Raw genomic sequence first — 17,237 nt, 5'->3', positions numbered from 1 at the left:
CTTCCCTCTTTTGCTTGTCCTTATTTTCTGTCACACTTTATCCGCTTCTTCCATTATGTCAACTTTCTTTTCTTTCTCTTCTTTCCAACTTTCATCCTTCAACTTGCTCTTCTCCATTAACACCTTATCCTCTACTCCATAGGTCTTCAAACTGGGGGGCGCAGCATCCCTTGAGGGGGGGGCGCGCACTTCACCTAAACACTTCACCTTCACGAGCCATGTGTCTCAGCCAAGGCTGCTGCAGCTCCTGTTGATGTAGGCCTGGCTGAGAGTGTCTGGAGTCAGAAGCCAGAGGCACAACAGTTGGGGAGGGGGGTGGGGGCTAATTCTTCCAGCAATAGGAAGAGTAGACATGCAGGGGCTCTAAAATGGGGTGAAAAAAATACAAAGCCTTGTTAACGCAAAATGGTCTTTTAAAGACAAGATTCTGAATTGCACAGATTTGGATTGTAGTTAAGCCCTGCAGTAGTAGTCTGTGATGGCAAAAGATCATGTTTGTAACACCTTAGCAACTTTCACATGATTCAGTGAATTGCATTGTACCTTCCACTGCATCTTCTACTTCACGAATGGCATTGTTTGTAAACGTGGTCACAGAAAAGTCATTTTAAATTAACTTGCTTTGACCAAGCCATGGTTGGCTGAGAGTGTCTGGAGTCACAGGCCAGAGGCGCAACAGTTGGGGAAGGGGGTTGGGGGGGGCTAATTCTTCCAGCAATAGGAAGATTAGACATGCAGGGGCTCTAAGAAGGGGTGAAAAAAAACAAAGCCTCGTTAACATGAAATGGTCTTTTAAAGACCAGCTTCTCAATTGCACAGGTTTGGATTGTAGATTAGCCCTGCAGTAGTAGTCTGTGATGGCGATGATCATGTTTGTGTGAAGTACTCGGGTTCGGCTGGCAGCTCCAAAACTGTCTGTGTGTGTGCCCGGGAAGCTGTCTCATCCCGGGCTGACACACATGAAAAAGCCCTTTCAGCCCTATGGGCGTTGCACCCCTGATGTGAAGGCATTTGTATCCCCCAGGTCTTAGTCAGAAGCCCCTTTATGGGCGGCACCCTAATCTGGTCAAAATACACCACTCGGCCCAGCAGCTACCTCATCCCTCTGGTCTTCGCAACTGAAACTTGTCAAAAGAGTATGCCTTTGTTCCGGACTCTGATCCACACTTTGGGGATCCTCCTCCAACCACAGGGTATGTCCGAACTGCGACCCTTTGCAAGTCGAAACTGGTCAGACAGGAGGTCCAATATGTTTTTTAAGGCCTTTGACATGGCTGCCGCCACCGATTCAGATACTGTCAATTCTCACATGATGATAAAATCCGTGTCCATAACCTATCTTACTGTTGTGTCCTGCCTCATGTACCCATGCTCTTCAGCCATGTCTGCGTGGAGGTGAGTGACAAAGGGGGACTATGGATTATCAGTGTTTAGCAATGCAATCAGACCCCTCGGCCCTAGCTGCTGTTGAAACTTGCAGGGAGGGCAGAGATTGAAATGGGACCGCTCACAGGGGGACTGCCCACTGGAGCTCTCCTCGAGCCATGTGACATCTAAAACCAGAAGCATGGCAACACCTGGCCGTACTCCACATAATCATGGATTTTTCAATTGTGTCAAAAAGCATGTTTTGTGGAACTTCTTTTTCTGATATCTTGTTTAGGGGCAAGGATGTGGCACAACAGCCAGAGCTGATGACTGTAGAGCTGGGAAACCAGGTTCAATTCTTGATGTCTGCTCAACATCCTGTGATTCTGGGCAAATCACTTAATTTCCCTGTGCTTTCAAAAAAATAATGTGTGCTTGTGTAATGTAAAAGATGCTCCTGTAAAGTGCTCCAATACCTTTGGGTCATGTTCGCACTATATAAAACTGCAAAAAATATATTACAACATTTTGTGAGCACTCCCATTTCAAGGCACTGCTCAAGACTGGAACTGGAGCTCAGCCTAAGTATGGCAGAAGCAACAATCGATCCACACATTGTCTCTGTGGAGAAAAACATGCACTCCCACACCTGTGTTTTGGGAGCGTTTTTGCTAATCTAGCCTAAATTTTGTGTTTTATGTGAAAAATAAAGCACCAATATAATTTTTTGTGCTAACTTTTTTCTTAGAGACTATTCATTTGAACTTTAGAATAAGCACATGGACTACCAAAAACTTCAGTTTACTAAACACTCTACCTTTATTTAATATTATTTGCCCTATACGACCTGGGCTCTGCAGGAGGGAATGGCCATCAATGATGCAGAGTGCCAGCTTCCAGAACTTTTTTGTCCGGTGGTGGGAGTGGCGGCGGTAGTAGGGGGGCTCGACGTGTAAAAAAGGTTTAGATGGGGGGGCTCGGCCGACAAAAGTTTGAAGACCTCTACGTCTACTCCCTTGTACCCAACCTCTAAAATGACCTTACTATTTACTAGTAATCTTCATTACTCTGAGCCATAGTCCTCCTCGTCAGAAGTCCTTAACACAAGAGCTCCCTCCCCCTGCGCCTGAGACAGCTGGCTTTCCAAAGCATAGAAATATGGAAGAACTTAGTTTAAAAACATATTTCTTCCCTTTCAATCTGGATGCCCTGCTCCCTCGTCTATCTCCCATCCTCACCCCTGGGGGCTTCCTGCAAGTACCAAGCAAAACAGGGGACTGTAGGTGTAAAGTTGGGAGGAAGGGGGGACCAGTACTGTGACAAGGCGGACTATGACTCATGGTATTGAAGATTACCAGCAAGTAATAATATCATTTTTACAGGCCACTAACCAATAATGTCAATCAAAAGTATGGGAACTAGTCCATATGGCGTTTCTACATATCCTGGTAATGATACTCCACATGCTTCTGCCCAAAAGGTAGCTGCTGCCCTAGTTGAGCGATCTTGTGAATTACGGGTTCCTTCCACTCCCATTGACAAATAGGCTTGAAAAATGACCTAATGCACCCATTTACTCAGGTTATCTGTTGTTTTTTCCCCCCTTATTACCAGGTCCACAAGAAACAAATAAAGAATCTGACAACTTTAGTTTTTTCTAGGTATATCAAAATGGCTCTTCTATCATCTAGAGATATAGGAATTGAGTTATCAGAGACTGACTCGGAAGCAGACTGTGGGAAATGGCCATCTTTTGCGTGACTTCGTCCATATTTTTGCCCTATCTTCTTGCTTCCTTCAGAACTCAGTGCACTTTACTCTTGCTAATCAGCAGTAAAGTGCATGTGGTCTCCCTGTAAGCATGGTTAAATTGACTTTTTCCTGAATGGCATATAATTCCCTAATATGCAATGTATAAAATGCATCCATGCCTGGAACTTATATACCACTTGTGGACTCCAGCACATATTGTCCATCCACTACAGTGGCAATGCAAACATGGCTACAGGCCTACCATACTGCAGTGCAAAACCTACAGTGCAACCTGTCAAAATAAATAACCCTTTTGACAGATGAAGACATCCATTTTAAATATTTGGAAGTCACCCCTATGAAGGCCTTGTAGCCCACAAATCAGTGTGCATAATATTTAAAAGTGGGACAGGTAGAAAATAAATATTACCACGTCCCTACAGTGACAAGGCCAAAAATCCTATTTTTATGGCGGCATGACTAGCTGTGCTTTGCAGAAAAAGAATATAGATTAAAATACTTATACTACTATGTCAGCAACAAGACTAGCTAGAAAAATATTTACACCACTAATTTTAATAGTTATGACAATCCAATTTAATGGTGGAGTAGGATTTTTAACTAATATTTTTTTTTAAGTAGTTCTCAGTAGTGAGCTTTACCCTGCCTTAAGCTCTGGAGGGCTAATTTACATTAGCTCTCCAGCAAACTTCAGCCTGTACTTGGCCTGACTGAGGTATGAAGGAGGTGTAAAATTCCTCCCAGGAGCAACACAATAGGTAAATTTGATCAAAAGGTCAACCAGAATGGGCCCTGATGACTCCTCTGAGCGCTGTAGAATATTCAGGGTGCAAGCTGTGGGCATCCTGGTGGCACAACAGTATCAAATCCTGCCTGACAGGCCTGTCTGAAGCACATGTAAAACGTTTGTATTCTGAACGGGATCAAGCAGAACAAGAGAACAATTATTGTGAATTTCCTGTCTGGGCGCTAAGAGACCCTAGATTTTTCACTAGATATCAATCTCCTAGTTTGATGTGGGCCCTGGCTATGCTTCAAACTGGATTTTATTGTTATATGTGTCAGGCACTGCTGATTTTCCTGTGAGACTCCCACACACACGCAGCCCTCAGAGCCTAGGTTTAGTGTGTGCAAGGAATGTTTTCATCAGACATGGCCATATGCAAATCAGTCTCACCCTGTGCCATCGGATTCAAGCAAGCCTGGCGGAAGACGACTGAAATGCCAGAAACCGGTCCTAGGAAGCTTGTTTCCGGTCCGGGGAAGGCATGGCTTGGCAGTTCGGGCTGGACTGTTCCCATGAGGCACAGGGTCAGACAGATTTGCATATGGCCATGTCTGAACTGGGGTGGCAGAATGGGCTAAAGAACGTGATGGATTAAACCCAGATCTGTTGACCGAGTGTGAGTATTTGATTGGTTCAGATGCTCTGTCCACCACCACCCCCTTTTGTACCGCTTTGTTCACCACAAGTTGGCAGGGTATGCTCAGACGTGAGTCCCTTCGTCACTTTTCCACTGGATTCAAGCAAGTCTGGCTGAAGACGGCTGAAATGCCAGAAACCGGTCCTAGGAAACTTGTTTCCGGTCCAGGGAAGGCATGGCTTGGCAGTTCGGGCTGGACTATTCCCATGAGGCACAGGGTCAGACTGATTTGCATATGGCCATGTCTGAACTGGGGTGGCAGAGTGGGCTAAAGAACGGTGATGGATTAAAGCCAGATCTGTTGACTGGGTGTGTTTGATTGGTTTAGATGCTCCGTCCATCACCACCCCCTTTTGTACCGCTTTGTTCGCCATACGTTGGCAGGGTATGCTCAGACGTGAGTCCCTTGCTCACTTTGCCACTGGATTCAAGCAAGCCTGGATGAAGACGGCTGAAATGCCAGAAACCAGTCCTAGGAAGCTTATTTCCGGTCCAGGGAAGGCATGGCTTGGCAGTTCGGGCTGGACTGTTCCCATGAGGCACAGGGTCAGACTGATTTGCATATGGCTATTTCTGAACTGGGGTGGCAGAGTGGGCTAAAGAACGGTGATGTATTAAACCCAGATCTGTTGACTGGGTGTGAGTGTTTGATTGGTTCAGATGCTCCATCCATCACCACCCCCTTTTGTAATGCTGAGTTACAGTATATGCACAAGTAATGGTGAAAGAGGTGTACAATGATCATAGTATGGTGACGGACAGCAACAGTGTGTAGCGTGGTTTTCGGAGTGTGGCTCATGGTAGAAACAGTATGTACTAAAGATTATGAGGTGATGGCAAATAAAGTTGACAGTGTGGTGATGCTGACCAGAGTATTAGTGTGCAGTGAGGTGATTCTGAGAGCTAGCATTACCACACAGTATCCGCCTGGCTTTTTTCACCAATTTAATCCTATCAGGTGTCAAACGACAAGGAATTACAGAGGAAGTGAGGGAATTCTGTTCTTCTAATGCAAGGTACATAGAGGAACATTGATTTAGCAATCTCTTTAAATGATTATGAATATCACCTGTAAAGAAAAAACAGAAAACAATTTTTTGCAGGTGGAGTAAAAAACGTTCCGCTCGGATCTTCCTAACGGAACTTTACAAACCCAGTTTAAATGGAGACTCCGGGTTGCTACGTAGGTTCCCGCTAGGTTACCTATTTAAGACCTTGTCAGTGCTGGTGGTAGAATTCTATTGACAAACAAGAAATGGAACTGGAAATTAGGTACAGACTAGAGCAGCTCAAGAAGTTCAAGTTCAAGTTCGGGCATTTATATAGCGCACTACTCACCCAGAGGGTCTCAAGGCGCTAGAGGGAGGGGTTCACTATTTGTCGAATAGCCAGGTTTTCAGTTCCTTTCTGAAGGAGATGTGGTTCTGAGTAAGGCGGAGGTGGGTGGGGAGTGAGTTCCAGGTTTTGGCAGCCAGGAAGGAGAATGATCTGCCACCCATGGTGGTTTTTCGGATGCGCGGGACTGCGGCGAGGGCTTGATTGGATGATCTTAGTTGGCGGGTGGGAATGTAGAAGGACAGTCGGGTGTTGAGGCATTCGGGTCCCAGATTATAAAGGGCCTTGTGTGCGTGGGTAAGAAGGCGGAAAGTAATTCTCTTGTTGACGGGAAGCCAGTGGAGATTTTTTAGGTGTCCGGTGATGTGCTCTTGGCGCGGGATGTCTAATATGAGTCTCGCTGACGCGTTTTGGATACGCTGGAGCTTTTTCTGCAATTTTGTTGTAATTCCGGCGTAAAGTGTGTTGCCATAGTCTAGTCGACTCGTAACCAGTGCATGGGTGACAGTCTTTCTTGTCTCGAGGGGGATCCAGCGGAAGATCTTTTTGAGAATGCGAAGGACGTTGAAGCAGGAGGACGATACGGCGTTGACTTGTCTGGACATTGAGAGAGAGGAGTCTAGAATGAAGCCAAGGTTACGTGCATGGTCTGTGGGTGTGGGTGCTGATCCCAAAGCGGAAGGCCACCATGAGTCGTCCCAAGCTGAGGGGGAGGATCCTAGGATGAGCACCTCCGTTTTGTCTGAGTTGAGTTTTAGGCGGTTCTGTTTCATCCATTCGGCTACTTCTTTCATACCTTCGTGAAGATTGGTTTTGGCGGTGTTGGGGTCTTTGGTGAGTGAAAGGATTAGCTGGGTGTCGTCGGCGTAGGAGATGATGTTGAGGTTGTGTTGACGTGCGATGGAGGCGAGAGGACTCATGTAGACGTTGAAGAGGGTGGGACTGAGTGAGGAACCTTGAGGAACGCCGCAGATGACTTCGGTGGGCTCTGAGTAGAATGGGGGGAGTCGGACTCTCTGGGTTCTCCCAGCTAGGAAAGAGATGATCCAGTCCAAGGCTTTTCCTTGTATGCCGATGTTGTTGAGGCGTTGTATGAGGGTGCTATGACAGACAGTGTCGAAGGCGGCGGAGAGGTCGAGTAGAATGAGGGCCACTGTTTCTCCGTTGTCTAGGAGTGCTCGGATGTCGTCGGTCGCCGCAATGAGGGCTGTTTCGGTGCTGTGTTTGGCTCGAAAGCCGTTCTGTGAGGGATCCAGGGAGTTGTTGGATTCAAGGAAGGCGGCGAGTTGGCTGTTGACGGCTTTCTCGATGACTTTGGCCGGGAAAGGGAGGAGGGATATGGGTCGGTAGTTTTTCAGTTCTGAGGGGTCTGCTGTGGGTTTTTTCAGAAGGGCGCTGAGTTCGGCGTGTTTCCAGATTTCTGGAAAGGTGGCAGAGTTGAAAGAGCAGTTGATGACATCGCGGAGTTGGGGAGCGATGATGGAGTCAGCTTTGTTGAAGATGTAGTGGGGACAGGGGTCAGAAGGCGAGCCAGAGTGTATTGAGTTCATGAGGCGAATGGTGTCTTCAATGGTGATTGGGTTCCAGGAGCTGAGGTTGTTAGTTGGAGGGGAGGGATCTGAAGGGGGTGGGGCGGGTTGGTCACTGGGAGTATTCTTGAAGCTGTTGTGGATGTCGGCAATTTTGTTGTAGAAGAAGGAGGATAGCGCATCGCAGAGGTCTTGGGAGTAAGTGATATCGTTGGATGCTGCGGAAGGGCTGGTGAATTCTTTGACGATATTGAAGAGTTCCTTGCTGTTATGAGAATTGTTGTCGAGACGGTCCTTGAATGCTGATTTCTTGGCGGATCGAATCAGTTGGTGGTGTTTGCGGGTGGCTGTCTTGAGGGAGGCCATGTTGTCTGGGGTTGGTTCTTTTCTCCAATTCTTCTCCAGGGTGCGGCATGTCTTTTTGGATTTTTTAAGGTCATCATTGAACCAGGGAGCTTTTTTGTTGGATGATTTCAACTGGGGTTTTTTCAGGGGTGCTAGTTCGTCCGCACTATGGGTAATCCATTGTCTGAGGTTGGTGGCCGCTTGGTCTGGGTCCATTGCTAGGGTGGGAGGGTTTTGGTTGAGTGATGTGAGGAGTTGGTCGGTGGTGATTTTATTCCATTTTCTCCGGGGAATGGGTTGTGGACGGTTGTGGGATAGGGTGGTTTTGTAGCTGAAGTGAACACAGCTGTGATCCGTCCAGTGGAGAGCTGTAGTGCGATCGAAGGAGATGTGCTTGCTGGAGGTGAAGATAGGGTCGAGCGTGTGTCCGGCTGTGTGAGTGGGGGTGTCAACAAGTTGTTTGAGTCCGAGATTGGACAGGTTGTCCAGAAGGGTGGTGGTGTTGTTGTCGAGTATGTTTTCAAGGTGGTAGTTCAGGTCTCCTAGAAGAATGTAGTTCTCGGAGGCGAGGGCGTGCGGGCTGACGAAGTCTGTGATGTCGTCGCTGAATTGAGATCAGGTGCCTGGAGGTCTGTAAATGAGGGTGCCTCTAAGGGTGGTCCTGGGGTCGGTGTGGATCTGAAAGTGGAGATGTTCGGCGGTTGCAAGATTGTCGTCAGAGCTGGTTGTGATTTTGATGGTGTTTCTATGGACGATGGCGATGCCTCCTCCAGTTTTTTTATTGGTGCGGTCTTTTTGAATGATCTTGTAAGTGTCCGGTATGGCTATGGCGATGTCGGGGGCAGAAGATGCATTCATCCATGTTTCAGTAAGGAAGGCGACGTCAGGAGACGCAGTGTCGATTAGGTCCCAGAGTTCTGTTGCATGTCTGTGGACTGAGCGGGTGTTCAGTAGGATGCATTTCAGGCTGTTGAGTTCGGAGCTGTGTGTGGAGGAAGTGGGTTTGGTGAGGGTCCTGAAGCAGTTGAACTTGCAGGAGAGGCAGGCGAATGGGCCGTGGGTATGTCCTGGGGAAGCTTCGCAGCATAGTGGGGTGCGTCCGGGGTTGAGGGCGAGGAGAGTAGCGGCATCATAAGTGGTTCTAGTGGGTTGGGAGTGGCGGGAACCAGGGGGTCTGGCGCTGGGCGCGGTCCAGGCGTGGACGGGCATAGACGGGCTTACCTTTGGCGCACCTTCGGCGCGAATTGGGCGCGATCGCTGCGCGTAAACGCTGCGCGTGTAGGCATATGGGTGGTAGGAGGGGAGGGGCGAGGGAGGGTCAGCTGGGAGGCGGGAGTGGGGCGGAGCCACGGGTCAGGGAGTACAATAAACAACAACAAAATGGCTGCAATGAATAAATCGGAACTGGGCAAGACTGGGTCTCAATTGCGCATTACGTTACTTAAATAAAGCAAAGCGAGCAGATGATGCGCTGATAGAGATATGCAGCGGCGCTACAGAAATTAATAGCGCAATGCAGGCAGCGTCGGCAATGCGGGGGTCAAAAGGGCTCATTAGAGGTAGCACAACGAGCGGAGCGCGGACGCGGTGTTAAGATACAGCTACGATACCGCTATCTTCTGCAGGGCGCTCTGGAGTCACCGGGTCAGCAGGTCTCAGGAGCGTGGGGGAGCGACCTCTTCTGAGTGGGTCAGGAGAGAGTCACTGCGTGGGGAAGGGGGTGTCTGTGTATTACTGTTTGTGGGAGGGAGGGTCAGCTGGGAGGCGGGAGCGGGGCGGAGCCACGGGTCAGGGAGTACAATAAACAACAACAAAATGGCTGCAATGAATAAATCGGAACTGGGCAAGACTGGGTCTCAATTGCGCATTACGTTACTTAAATAAAGCAAAGCGAGCAGATGATGCGCTGATAGAGATATGCAGCGGCGCTACAGAAATTAATAGCGCAATGCAGGCAGCGTCGGCAATGCGGGGGTCAAAAGGGCTGATTAGAGGTAGCACAACGAGCGGAGCGCGGACGCGGTGTTAAGATACAGGTACAATACCGCTATCTTCTGCAGGGCGCTCTGGAGTCACCGGGTCAGCAGGTCTCAGGAGCGTGGGGGAGCGACCTCTTCTGAGTGGGTCAGGAGAGAGTCACTGAGCTGTGATAAATCAGTCCATGTTGGCACAGCAGGTGCTTAATGGACTGCTTTGTGGACCACTCTGCAGCGTTTGATGGTGTCTCCAGAAATAAGCAATGGAAAAAACTAAAGAATTGGAACATCACAGATAACTTCTTGAAGACTATTATCTCACTAGTAACACCTGGGTGAGATTAAAATTGACTGGGGACATAGTCTCCCAAAGACTCTACACGGATCGAGCCTGAAACAGGGCTGCGTCCTAGCCTGACGCTTTTTAATCGTTACACAGCAGATCTTCAAGGCCCTTCAAGGAGCTACATTGGTTACCCCAAAATAGGGGCCTATAAATTGCCCCTACTCCAGTATGGAGATGGCCTTGTAATCTTTGATCACACCAGAGTAGGGATCTGGACGCCCTGAACTCATATAATGAGGCCAATGAGTTAACAGCCAATGCAAGTAAACCCAATGTGGTAGGTATTGGGCAACACGTAAGAACATTTCTTCTCGGATGGATGCTGGGAAACAGAACGATAGGAACAGTAAGAAGCTATAATTATCTGGGAGTATGGCTAAGCAAAATAGGGAAGGCAAGGGCACACCAGGCCAAGATGAAGGCCAAAACACAAGCAACTATATACGTGTTCTGCAAACTGCAGTAGAAACTATGCAGCCCCAGGACGATACAAACCGTAGGTGCGGAAGAAAAGTGGTCATGTTTATGCAGATGGAGGGAAGTGGTCATCTAAATCGATGGCCCCTATATCTGTCAGTAACAAAGGCTCAACTATGCCCCACTGAGACCCGGTAACTCTTTCCCAGCCATTTGTGAATAAAATACATAAATGAAAAATGTATTGCATAATTACCTACAATTATTGCAATTGTACAAATATACAGACAAATTAAAAACAGATGGCATTAATAACACGTGCATCTATGATTGCAAACTATATTTTTTTTAAATGATGAAGGCCACCATTACTTCTGTATTTACTATCTATCTTGCGACTGCCACCCAGGCATAAAAATTAATCTAGCTTTTAAGACCTCCTCATACATTCAGATAATCATATGATCCATACTAATATTATAAAGAGAGAGCCCAAACCTTAGAGGCGGGTAATCTCAGTAACCACAGCACCAATCACAACACCCAATACAAAATTGGAAAGGGCAGTTGCTGCAGAAGGACATAGGCTATGCAGACGGCCACCATATTTTTATTTATTTTTGCAGAGTTTTATATAGCGCAAACTTGACCCAAACTGAATCAGGTATCAGAGCGCTTTACATAGCACCAGTTACGTTACATGAGGACACACATTCATTTTTGTTAGGCACGGGGAGATTAAGTGTTTTGCCCAGTATCACAGAATGTTTGGCGTCGTTACCAACACTCAAACCCAGATCCCCAGGTCCGAGGTCGAGCGCCTTAGGCATTAGGCCAACTCCTCAATACATTTAAAAGGTAAAAGAACCGTGCCAGCAAAGTAGTCCCTTGTGGGTGTGTCTGCGTTGTGCTGGGGGCGTGGGCTGGGGGCGTGACTAACGCTGGGAGCGTGTTGTACGGCCATCACATCGTGGGCTGTGGGCGTGTGCTCGGGGCGTGACAAACGCTGGGGGCGTGTGTCTGCCCTTCATGCCATGTGAGTCGTACATACATGCGCCAATTACGTTGCAGCGCAGCATCAAGGGGCGCGCTGGGGGGCGTGAGAAACGCTGGGGGCGTGTGTCTGGCCTTCATGCCATGTGAACGCAATTGTGCCGCATCAAGGGGCACGCTGTGGGCGTGTGCTACGTTCCTCCCTTCATGCCATGTGGGTCGTACATTAATCAGAAGATCGTCTGCTGTGGCCGCGTGCTGGGGGCGTGACAAACGTGTTCACCTGGAGGCCTGATAAGTAACGTTACTGCAGCCTCTCCTGCGTGCTGTTACTGAACTCTCTCATTCAACGAAATTACACGCGCCTGGTACCATCAGCCAGGGCTCTAGCCGGGCTCAGGCGGCGGATCAGTATACTAATTACATGCGACTGATAACATCAACCAGGGCTGCAGCTGGGCCTCAAGCGGGGGAACACACCCCTGCTAACATCAAACAGGCCTGCATCTGGGCCTCAAGCGGGGGAACACGCAAATGAGCGTGTCTGCACGGACAATTACTGCAGCCTCTCCTACTCGCTGTCACTCAACTCTCTCATTAAACGGATTTACCCGCGGCTGATAACTCTCTCATTCAACGACATTACACGCGCCTGCTAACATCAACCAGGGCTGTAGCCGGGCTCAGGCGGCGGATCACTACTCCAATTACACGCGCCTGCTAACATCAACCAGGGCTGCAGCTGGGCCTTCTCCATCCCTATTCTAATAAAACAAAACATTTTGTCTACCGCGAGATTTTAAAATAAATTGCCCTTGCCAAATACACACATTACACACATTCTATTTCATACCCGGACAACGTCGGGATGTGCTGCTAGTTATCTATATACCTTTAGTAAAATCAAAAGGACTTGGCTAGTGCCATACCTGGAGAAAAAAAAAATCAGTGCTGGTTGAATGAGCACATACAAGACAAATAAAAACACCTTGGTTGAACATAATTTAATTTCAGTTCTCTCAACCATTATCCAAACCTCTCAAACGTTTGAGACACAATGGCAGCTAAATTGAGATTAATTGTACGATAGCCACTTTGAAATCAATGGGATGAAAATATCACTGACTGAGAGGAAGTTTTTCAGGTTGTGTGATCCCATTCAAGTCTATAGGAGGTATTTTGCTTGTTTCAAGGAGGAAGATGATTTCAAGGATGGCGATGCTCTCCAAAATAGGATGATTTCACCTCTTCCAGGTTTCTCAGATCCATGAGTGATACATATTCTGCGCCAGTCCTCGATTTTTCTTTGAATTCTGGGACTTGCAGACTTCTTTATTTCATTATAAAACAGTATTACATGTCCCAAAATTCTAAGAATAAAACCTGGACTGGAGCAGCATGTCAAGCACAGGGACAAACATCCACTTCAGCCACACCACGCAGCCCCTCTGGACAGACCCCACTGCTTACACTTCACCACCACCACACCCAAACCCTCCCTGCGTCTGCCACGAAGGAACTGGAGCAAGATCACAAAAGAACACCTCAACACCACCCTCCTCCTTGACCCCCACTCCACCATGACTGGCGCCTAACTCCGCAGCCAAAGAACTACACCGCTGGATCACTGGCGGTGCTGACAAGCTCCCCTCCGCCACCCCGTCAAACAATGCCCCCTGAAGGCTGCCTGGTTCACCACCGACCTCCAAGAAACCAGGCGCTCCTGCAGACTCCTGAAGAAACTCGCGGAACAGAAAAACCACTGAAGACCAGAAAAACGACAGGAACGCCATGAATGAATAACTTCAGCGCATAAGAGTCACAAAGCGGACCTTTATGAAGACCAAAATCCACACCAACGCAAGTAACACAAAAGAACTCTTCAATGTCATACAGCTGTTCACCAAACCCCCCAGTGAAGCCACTGACGTCTCACCATCTCAGGACCTCTGCAGCCAGCTAAGCTACTACTTCCACCTGAAAATCAAGGCTCTCCATGACAACTTCAGCGACTCCGGACACCACTCCCCTCTCCACCACGACAACCAGCCAACCATCATTGCCTGGAAACCCGCCACCACTGAAGACTCCACAACGACGATGAAGAACACCCACCCAGGAGCCCCCACTTACCCCTGCCCACAGCACATCTACCAAGGAGCCATCGTCGCCATAGCACCCGAACTAGGCCAGACCATCAATGCCTCCCTCGGATCTGGCATCTTTCCCGACAACTGGAAGCGGGCAGAGGACAAGCCCCTCCTCAAGAAACCATTGGCCGACCCGACGGACCTAAAAAAATCTGGCCCATCTCTCTCCTTCCCTTCGCTGCCAAAGTCACCAAGAGATTCATCAACACCCAGCTGACCACCTTCATCGAAGAGAAGAATGCCATCCTCTACTCCCAGTCTGGATTCTGCAGCAACCACAGCACTGAGACCACCCTCCTCACTGCCAACGATCACATCCGCATGCTACTCGACCAGGGCCACACTGCGGCCCTCATCCTACTAGACCTCTCCACAGCCTTCAACACCATCTCACACCGCATGCTCGCTGCCGGACTTCACAACGCTGGTATATGAGGAACCGCCCTGGAGTGGATACACTTCTTTTTCTCCAGCAGAACCCAAAGGATCAGAATCCCCCTCTTCCTCTCTGAACCTACAGAGATCAACTGTGGAGTAGCCAAAGGATCCTTGCTCAGCCCCACGCTCTTCAACGTCTACATGGCACCCCTCACCGCCATCGTCAGACAGCATGGGCTCAGCATAGTATCTTATGCCGACGAAACTCAACTCATTCTCTCTCTGACGAAGAACCCCAGAGACACCAGATTCAGCTTCCAAGAAGGAATGAAAGACGTTGCAGCCTGGATGAGCGACAGCTGTCTAAAATTGAACTCGGAGAAGACAGAGGTCCTCGTACTCGGACCCTCCCCCACTGCATGGGACAGCTCCTGGTGGCCCCCTGCCCTCGGAATCCCACCCACCCTAACCGACCACGCCCGGAACCACGGCATCCGTCTAGACTCCTCTATCACCTTGACCAGCCAGATCAACACCATCGCATCTACCTGTTCAACTCCCTCTGCATCCTCCACAAGACCTTCAAGTGGATCCCCCCGAATGCAGAGAGACTTTAACCCACACACTCACAACCAGCAGACTGGACTACGGCAATGCCCACTATGCCAAAATCAACAAGACCCTGCTACACAAGCTCCAAACCATCCAGAACACCGCAGCCAGACTCGTCCTCAGAACCCCACAACACGTGCACATGACCCAGCACCTACGAGATCTCCACTGGCTCCCATCGAGAAGAGAGTAACCTTCAAGCTACTCATCCACACCTCCAAATCCCTCCACAAAATCGGACCCAAATACCTACACGAAAGAGTCTCCTTCCACGTACCCAAAAGGAACCTCTTCTCCGCTGACCTCGCCCTGGCAGAGACCTTGCGTATCTGCAGAACCAGAGCAGACAGAAGAGCCTTCTCATACATCGCAGCAAATACCTAGAATGAGCTCCCAGTCAACATCAGACGCTCCCCAAATCTGCACACCTTCAGGAAGAGCCCCAAGACCCGGCTCTTCGACTGATCCGGAGCTGCACACCCCCCAGTCCAACACCTTCCCTACTGTTGCACAGACTGGAGTTGGAATAGTAAATTCAACTATTCTAGTATCCAGCGTCCCTCTAAGGCAAGTCATTAAAACGGCTTGTGTGCAGAATAAATGCATGCTAAAGACGCATTCGTTCAAATGACAACGTTTCTAAGGCATGCGTGAAAACCGCATGCGGAATTCCGTCATACATTCTTTCTAAGGCCCACGTATGGCTAGCTGCTAGGTTTGTCACCTTTGCAAGAGAAAATTACCAGTCATTTGATGCTGTTTTAAGAGTCTGCAAAGGCCTTTATATGATACTAAATAGGACTGAAAACAAAATTGTATAAATTCTATTGTAGTATGACTTTTCTGTCTTTGTTTACTTTAATTAGTAGTCATGGACCATTAACAAAGCTTTAGCACGCATTCAAAAATGCTTTGTATTTATGTTTACTGCTTGAAGGATGTACAGAAAAAGGCTACAAATACCTGCTTTGGGTGATTTTATGGCAAGACACCGAGGCCAATGTTATGCATAACCCTCTTTATTGCCACACACACAGCAGCAACTAGAACTTAACATTAGAACAAAAGAATTAAAATCTTACCAACATGCCAATCAGATTTAAAACCCTTAACCAAGCAGCCATCTTCCTTCCATGTTGCTGCTCACGCACAGATGTCAAGTCAAGTCAAAGAATTTATATAGCGCGCTACATACCCAGAGGGTCTCAAAGCGCTAGAGGAGGAGTGGGGAATTACTTGTCGAATATCCAGGTTTTAAGTTGCTTTCTGAATGCTAGGTGGTTCTGAGTGAGGCGCAGGTGAATGGGAAGTGAGTTCCAGGATTTAGCCGCCAGGTAGGAGAAGGATCTTCCTCCCATGGTGGTTTTGTTGATGCGAGGTACGGCAGCAAGGGCTTGATTGGAAGAGCGAAGGTGGCGGGGGGGGGGGTGTAGAAGGAAAGTCGAGTGTTGAGGCATTCGGGTCCAAGATCGTAAAGTGCTTTGTGTGCGTGGGTTAGGAGGCGGAATGTTATCCTCTTATTGACGGGGAGCCAGTGGAGGTCTTTCAGGTGGCCAGAAATGTGGTCTTTACGCGGGACGTCTAGTATGAGTCTGGCTGATGCGTTCTGGATGCGTTGGAGTTCATTCTGAAGTTTTGCGATGGTACCGGCGTATAGGGTGTTTCCGTAGTCCAGGCGGCTTGTAACCAGTGCGTGGGTGACCGTTTTTCTTGTTTCGGTGGGGATCCAGCGAAATGTTTTTTTGAGCATGCGAAGAATGTTGAAGCAAGACGAAGAAACGGCGTTGACTTGTCTGGTCATCGAGAGTGAGGGGTCCAGGATGACGCCCAGGTTCCGTGCGTGGTCCGTAGGGATGGGTGCTTTTCCTAGGGCCGCTGGCCACCAAGAGTCGTCCCAGGCAGAGGGGGAGGTACCTAAGATAAGGACTTCTGTTTTGTCTGAATTCAGTTTCAGACGGCTGTGCTTCATCCACTCGGCTACTTCTTCCATTCCTTCTTGTAGGTTGGTTTTGGCGGTGCTAGGGTCTTTGGTGAGTGAGAGGATCAGTTGAGTGTCATCAGCGTAGGAGATGATGTTGAGGTTGTGTTGGCGTGCGATGGCCGCGAGGGGGCTCATGTATACGTTGAAGAGGGTAGGGCTGAGTGAAGATCCTTGTGGCATGCCGCAAATGACTTCAGTGGCCTCTGACTTGAATGGTGGGAGGCGGACTCTCTGTGTTCTTCCGGCAAGAAACGAGGTGATCCATTCCAGTGCTTTTCCTTGGATTCCGGTGTTTCTGAGGCGTTGTAACAGGGTGCTATGACAGACTGTGTCGAAGGCTGCGGAGAGGTCGAGGAGGATGAGGGCGACTGTGTCTCCATTGTCCAGTAGAGTACGAATGTCGTCGGTTGCTGCGATGAGTGCGGTCTCAGTGCTGTGTTTGGCTCGGAAGCCGGACTGTGATGAGTCGAGGGATTTGTTGGTTTCGAGGAAGGCGGCGAGCTGGATGTTGACAGCTTTCTCGATGACTTTGGCCGGGAATGGAAGGAGCGAGATGGGGTGGTAGTTTTTGAGTTCGGTGGGGTCCGCTGTGGGTTTTTTCAGAAGGGCG

This window comes from Lissotriton helveticus, chromosome 7, assembly GCF_964261635.1.
Source record: "Lissotriton helveticus chromosome 7, aLisHel1.1, whole genome shotgun sequence".
NCBI lineage: Eukaryota > Metazoa > Chordata > Amphibia > Caudata > Salamandridae > Lissotriton > Lissotriton helveticus.
The sequence above is the reverse complement of the archived record's forward strand: the minus strand, read 5'-3'. Positions refer to the sequence as shown.